We start from the raw sequence: 6493 nt of genomic DNA on the forward strand, positions 1-6493 counted from the left end.
TTAGATACTTTACAAGAATATTTATAAACTCTTTCCTACATTAGGAGCCTCTGGCTCTAGACATTGCACAAAAAGAAAGGCTTGAAAGTTCTCTCTCCCCTTCTCCCACATGGGCTATCATTCTGCCCTTTTTTTATTCTTTTTTTATTTATTTTAAATTTTGCAAAGTCCTCCCCTCTGTCAATCCGCCTTCTGGGATTAGACACAAAAAGCCAATTACGAGCGAGAATGGCATGCGTGTAGCAAACATGCCAGTCACGTTAGTGCTGCTGTTTCTTCCCTTCTTGAGCAGCATTTCCCGAGCGGAGAACCGATGGGGGAGCTGGGGCTGGGGCTGCCGGAGGGGAACCTTCCTGCGGGCAGGAAAGTGGGCTGAGCCCGTTTCCTCCCACCCAGCGGGTGCAGTTCTCTGACAGATCACAGTTAGCGACAGTTTATTCTCCATTTAGCCATATAAATGGCTAAGGAAGGCACTGAACGCGCAGCGATTCTCACCCTTATTTTCTCTAACTGAACCCCATTCGAAAGGACTAAGTTGAAATTCTGCTTTCTTCAAAGAAATCCTACAAAGTGCAATAATAAAAATGATTCAGCTGCAATTGCAGTGATTCTCTCTAGTCTCTTCTCAGCACGCCTACGCCAAGGAAGCCATTCACACCAGGGAGGGTGGGCTGCAGTGGGAACCTCCCCCCAGCCCAGGTCCCTACTGCCCGGGGGGCCCTTGCACCAGGGGATGGGCAGGAATTCACGATGCTGTGATAAAAAGGGATCTCCCTTGTGAACAGATTTGCAGTCCATGTACTGCAACACCCCTAAGTCATCGAAGGCAGGGAATTGTCCTTGAAGTGCCACTGGAACCTTTGAAAAGGATTCCAGCAGATTTTTTGGAGAGTTGTGAGGGTTCAGGAGCCTGCCTGAGTTTTATTATGCAGGTCACTCAAACTGAAAACACGCCTGAACACTAAAGGGCTTCTCGACAGCTAAGAACGAGGGTCTGCTGTTCTCTAAGGCCCAGCCTGTGGCTGCCTCCTCCCCAGTGCCTCAGACACCATTCAGACGGTCCCAAGGCAGCAATTCACCCTCACTCCCACCATGGCCTGGAAAATCAAGCACAGAAAATTCGAGCTTCAGTCCAGCAGGCCTACGGGAAGACTGCGCTCTGCAACCCAGGACAACCTCCCAGTCATCTCCAAGAGTCAAACTCGAGAGCTGCAGCAGTAGTCCCAGCTTCCCTGGGAGCATGGCTGTTCTTGTCCAAAAGCCCCTCAGAATTGCTCTGGCCATTGGGCAGCAAATTTTCAGGAAGATCAGATGTTAACACGTGAATAAAACCAAGCTGAAAACAACGAGTTGCTTTATATCTGGTCTCTACACAACAGGATGAAGGGCAGAGTCCACCTGGAAGCTGAGAGGTTTGGCATTTTGCTTTCACGCCTGCCTGGTGCTTAAACCTTTCCCTCCTTCTCCTCTCCTCCGCTGCACCTGCCCCCGGCTCTCTGCAAGAGGATCTGTCCCCACGGACGGACGGCTGCGTCTGCCTGTGCCCACGGGCACCCTTGGCTGTACCGCGGCCCTCAGCGGGGGGCTATGCCAGGAATAAATCAGCTGGCATGGGGGCTCAGCAGGCACACCCCCTGTGAGCGTGCGCCTGGGACGCTTCACAGCACAGCAAGGAAAAAATTTGCAAGGGGAACAAGTAGTGTCAAACATGAGCAAATCATTTTTATAAGAGCAGCTGAAGAATCTGAAGAGCCAGATCCCTTTCTGCTTCACGCACCGCGTGCCTGAGCCCGGAGGGAATCTCAGCGCTGAGGCAAGCCCGTCCTCCAAGGAGTGCACTTGCCACGACCCCGCCAAGGGCAGGCAGATGGCCCGGCCATGCTGAGCGCAGCACTGCAGCAGCCACGGGAGCTGTCAGGCTGCTCGCAAGGGAACAAGCATCTGCGACGGGGAGGGGGGCCAGGGCTTACCGACCGAGCCTATTTGCAGCTCCCGTGTTTGGTATCACTGAGAGGACGAGAATGAAAAGCCTCAGTTCCCTGTGTACTGAAGAGTTGACACATAAACCAGAGTGAGCTGAAGGCCTGAAGTAGCTCGTGCAAGAACAGCTATAAATGTAAAACAGCAATATCATAGAAGTGCTGACTGCGGTTTGACTTCTGTGTGTGCCTGGGGGAGGCGGGGGCTGCGCTGTCTGTCTAAAACAGAAGTCAGGGATTAAGGTGTTGAGCTCTGTAGAGAATCGAAACTCCCTTTCACCAAGGAAATTTCCAAGCTGCTTTTATTCCAGAAATTCATTCCCAGCTTCTCCTTCAGGGACGTTTCTAAAAGCCTTTCATTCTGATTCCTGACTTTCTTCCCTTCCAGCTGTCATCTACAGTATTATGCAAACGTTTACAATGACAAACACTAACAATGACACGGCGAATCCACTCGGAGCACTGAGCACCTCAGCGCTCGCAGAACTGCTCCCTGCCTCCTCCTCAGCCTTCCCCTGCGAAACCCACAGCCCAGCAGCACATCGGGTCTCGGAGGAACCCTGGATTCTCGTGGACTTGGTCCCCTGAGCCACCTCCCAGGGGCTTCAGTGAAAAGGAATTGGACTGCCTGTTTGCTGCTCTCCTTGCCACTCTCCATCATTTCCATCTCAGCTTGCGCTTGCAGTTCAGCAGCTCTGGTTTCCAAAGCTCCTCCAGTCTCGTTCTCTGCTCAGAAGGGTGATGGGGGAGCAGGAACTGTGTGATTAACCAGGGGGGTCTCACTTCCCCTGACTGCAAGATGCTTGGCGAGGTCAGGTTTGCCTGAGCGCCTCTTAGGACCCCTGCACACACACACACACGCGTGATCTCCCCCTGGTCTCATCACCCAGAGATCCCTCTGCCATCAGACAGAGCAAGGTTACGCTGCGCAGAGATACTGCGTGGTCCCGAAGGCAGGGTCATCGCACCCACCCCTCCGCAGCCCGAGGCAGTGCTGGGTTAGGCGGCTCCCGCTCCCAGGGCAATTTAGAGACAGGCAGGGCTCGTTCAGAGACCCAGCTGGAACACCAGACACGCTGGCTGGGACAGAGCCACAGGACCTTCACCACCTGCCAGCTCAGAGCACACCACGGTGACAAAAGCCAGACATCCCCAGCACCCATGCTGTCCTTGCATCCAGTGGTCAGGTGCTCAGGGTCTAGAGAAAGAGGGGGGGATTCCGTAGCTGAGGAACGGCTTCACTTTGGCTCTGCGGCTGCGGGTTTTGCTCAGCACAGAGCACAGCACAGAGCGAAAGCTGTTTCCTGAAGCACCCTTGCCACATACTTGTTTCTCAGGTGTTAAAACTTTGAGCATTATTTTAGACTTTTGCCAAATGCCCCTCCCCAAATCCTTCTTTCTGCGCAGCTATAAGGCACTAAGGAACCTGCCCTTGATCTGCCTCTGGAATATTTTAAAATTTAAAAGCTTGTACTGGAATATTTTAAAATTTAAAAGCTTGTACCTGCTTACCTGTTTTTTCAATAGGAAACAGCTTTCCTTGATTCCATTGTGGGGAAACAGTTCATAGCTCCCCTGACCCTCCAAAAAATGACAGAAAGCCCCCTCAAAGAAAACTTCCTCCCAGTTTATGAGTGGCAGAGATTCACCGAAGGACGGGGGACCACAGCCCCAGATCTGAGACTCTCAGCAGAGCTCTGCTCCCTGTGATTCGCACCAGCAGCTCCCCCCTGCCTGCTCGCCCACTGGCCAGCCCTGCGGGCAGGAGCGTGCCAGCACCCGGCAGGAGGTAAGCAAGGCTCCAGCCTTTCTCCCCCTCTGCCTCAGGGCCCTGTCTGATTGCTTCAGGCCCAGACTCCTAGGAAACCTGAAAGCTACCTATTTCTGGGAATTCCACCTCCCCTCCACATCTGGGCCCTGAGAGCAGAAGTCAGCAACCACACAACCCACCTGCCCCTCCCTGCCCACCAAACTGGCACTGAATTTCAGTTGGCAAAGCAGGGAAGAAACCTAGGGCCCCCTGTCCTCCCCTCAGAATAAATAACAAAGAGTTTCCAGAGGACTGGGAGCTATTTGTATTTGAGCTGCAAGATCCCTTAGTGAACAAACGGCCCTGGGAAGAACCAAACAGTGACTACGATGTAAATGGAGCAAAGCTGGGGATGATGGAGTGGGAAAAGAGAGTGTTTAGGGACAATTATATAAGTTTTTAAAAAACAAGCAGGCAACACGCCGGAAAAGCGTGCTCTAGGAGACTGTGCTGAGCTTGTCCAAGGAGTGCATGTACTAGCTGAAGGAAGGATGGGAGAGGGAAGGGAGGAATGCTGTTGCTGCCGTCATTACATCTCTTTTCTGTTAAGAAACCGAGCGGAGTGCTGGGGGAGAAGAAAAGCCAGCTGCGGGCTGAGAGCCCGCTCCAAGCATCCTGGGGCCTGTGCATGGATGGGTTAAGTTCAGGGCGCTCCCGCTCCACGAAGCTTCCAAGCTCTTCCCTGCTTCACCGACACAACAGATCTGAGCACGTGCTGAAGCATTTGACTGAACCTGGCTCCTCTAGCAGCCTGAAGGTCTGTTCTCCATGCTGCAACAGGGTGGGTGTGATGCTGAAGTACCAGGGCTCTGGGTCGCAGCCCAGCCCACCCAATAACCCAGGCTAACTCTTGGCCTTCCAGCAAAACCAAAGGATCTCAGGGACTCAAGAGTTTTAGTTCTTTGCTGGAAGGTTTGTTTGGTCCTGAAGTACAGCAGTGCAGGCAGATTAGGGACACGTTGATCCGCCAAGCCAGTCCTCATCAGAACACCAAAAGCTCCAGTCTGTAAGAAGCAGCTGGCCTGCTAGGCCAGATAATTAAGAGCCACGAACAGCCCTCAGTTGCACTGGCTTCCACAGAGCTGCATTAACGTCTATTAACCATGACACTTGCAGGCACATGTGCAGAGGCCCTGATCCAGGCATCGGGCATGGACTGACGCTGGGAGCAGGCGGCTGTATGCAGGAGATGCTGAGGGATGCTGAGCACTTGCCATCCACGCTGAGCACCTTGCTAGGCTGCAGCAGCCCTGCCCACCTGCTTGGAAATCTCTGCTGTGCGCGGCGTTCGAGCTCTCTGACCCCGGTGTTCTGCCTCCCGTTTCACCTGGAAATCCAAAGATCCTCTACTTTTAGCTTTGATTCCTCACCCAGCAAAGACCAGCTCCAGGAGCGACTGATCAGAACTTCAAAGCACAAGGAAGAGCAGATGTTAGAGAATGGTTCAAAATCCATTTAATCAGAATTCCCCACAATTAACCTTTGTGGCTCCTCTGCTGTGTGAGAAAGGAACATTCTCCTCTTTCACTTTTCTGTATTGTATGTATGAAGGAATCAAATTGTTTGCAAACCAAGACAGTGAATGGAAATCCGATCCTGAACTTCACGAATACTCATGTCTAACGAGCCACCTGGGGTTCATCCCTTAACGAGTCACGGCTCAGAACAGAACAAGAGTTTTCGAAAAAGCTAGCAGGGAATGTAAGGGCCTGGGTCCCTCCCTTCTCCGAGAATGCCTAAAGGGTTCAGGAATACAAATGAAAGTCAGGTCAGTCAGGAAGGGGTTAGCTACCCTGACCTTTAGTCATTCGGCTTCCTTCCACAGGAATGGTATCTCCAGCAGATCTCCACTATTTCAGTTGCTTATCCTGGGATAAATAAATCACCTGCTACAGGTATTGATTTCTTTCCATTAACTGTACGCAAGCCAGACAGTTAAAAGCTGGAGGAGATGATTCTTGTCCATAAGCAAAATGTCATGTCATGTCTCTACTCATTCAAACTCCTTGGAAAGCCTTGGTTTCCGCAGGTACTGCACAAAGGGGCTTTGAAGGTGCTATTTTTTGCTGCAACTGTTCAAAAGCATATTTACAAACATGATACTGATTTCATTGTTGCTTGAGCTATCAATGCTTTTCCTATTTGACTTGTATTTCAGGTTCTCCTTTCCTCTTCTTAAAAAGGGGATTTGGGAGGGGGGGAATGGAATGGGTTGTTGCTTTTGGAAAAAAATCTGCACTGATTTCTATGTAAATGAAACCTTCCATATGTACAGACTCTGGGACGTTGTTCCAGTCTGCTGCAGCTCTGTTTATTTTGATTGATTTTAAGGCTGTGATGAAAAGAATTTTTTACATTAAAGGAAAACAAAATTTTAAAAAAGAAGTCTTTCTCAATGGGTTTTGCATAACTAGAATCAAGTGATATTTCCAGGACTAAGGTCAAGCATTTTTTCACACTGATGAACTGGACTGCTCCACAAAAAGTCTTTGGCAATGGAAGGGCTACGCTCCCGACCCAGTGAGGTGGACGGCAGTAGTGCCAACCAGCACGTGTCACTGTGCACAGTGACAGCGACAGCTCAGGGCAGTGATCAACATCCCCTGTTAATCCTGCGGCAGTCCTTGTTAGCAGCAAGTTGCCACCATCAGCAAACTCAAGCAAGTCACCCCCTGGCAGCTGTATTAAAGCAGTGGTTGAGGTG

General features: G+C 51.1%; 1 protein-coding gene across 3 annotated transcripts in view; it reads left to right on the top strand.

The window, feature by feature from the left end:
- The window catches only part of PLEKHO1 (pleckstrin homology domain containing O1), a 29339-nt gene extending 23194 nt beyond the window's left edge, over window positions 1–6145 (top strand). For all 3 annotated transcript variants that reach the window (XR_012766367.1, XR_012766368.1, XM_075445313.1), the window contains exon 7: window positions 2368–6145. The gene's annotated coding sequence lies outside the window, so the exon portion shown is untranslated. The remainder of the gene's footprint in view (window positions 1–2367) is intronic.
- The last annotated feature ends 348 nt before the right edge of the window (window positions 6146–6493 follow it).

The sequence above is a fragment of the Opisthocomus hoazin genome, chromosome 30 (assembly GCF_030867145.1).
Source record: "Opisthocomus hoazin isolate bOpiHoa1 chromosome 30, bOpiHoa1.hap1, whole genome shotgun sequence".
NCBI lineage: Eukaryota > Metazoa > Chordata > Aves > Opisthocomiformes > Opisthocomidae > Opisthocomus > Opisthocomus hoazin.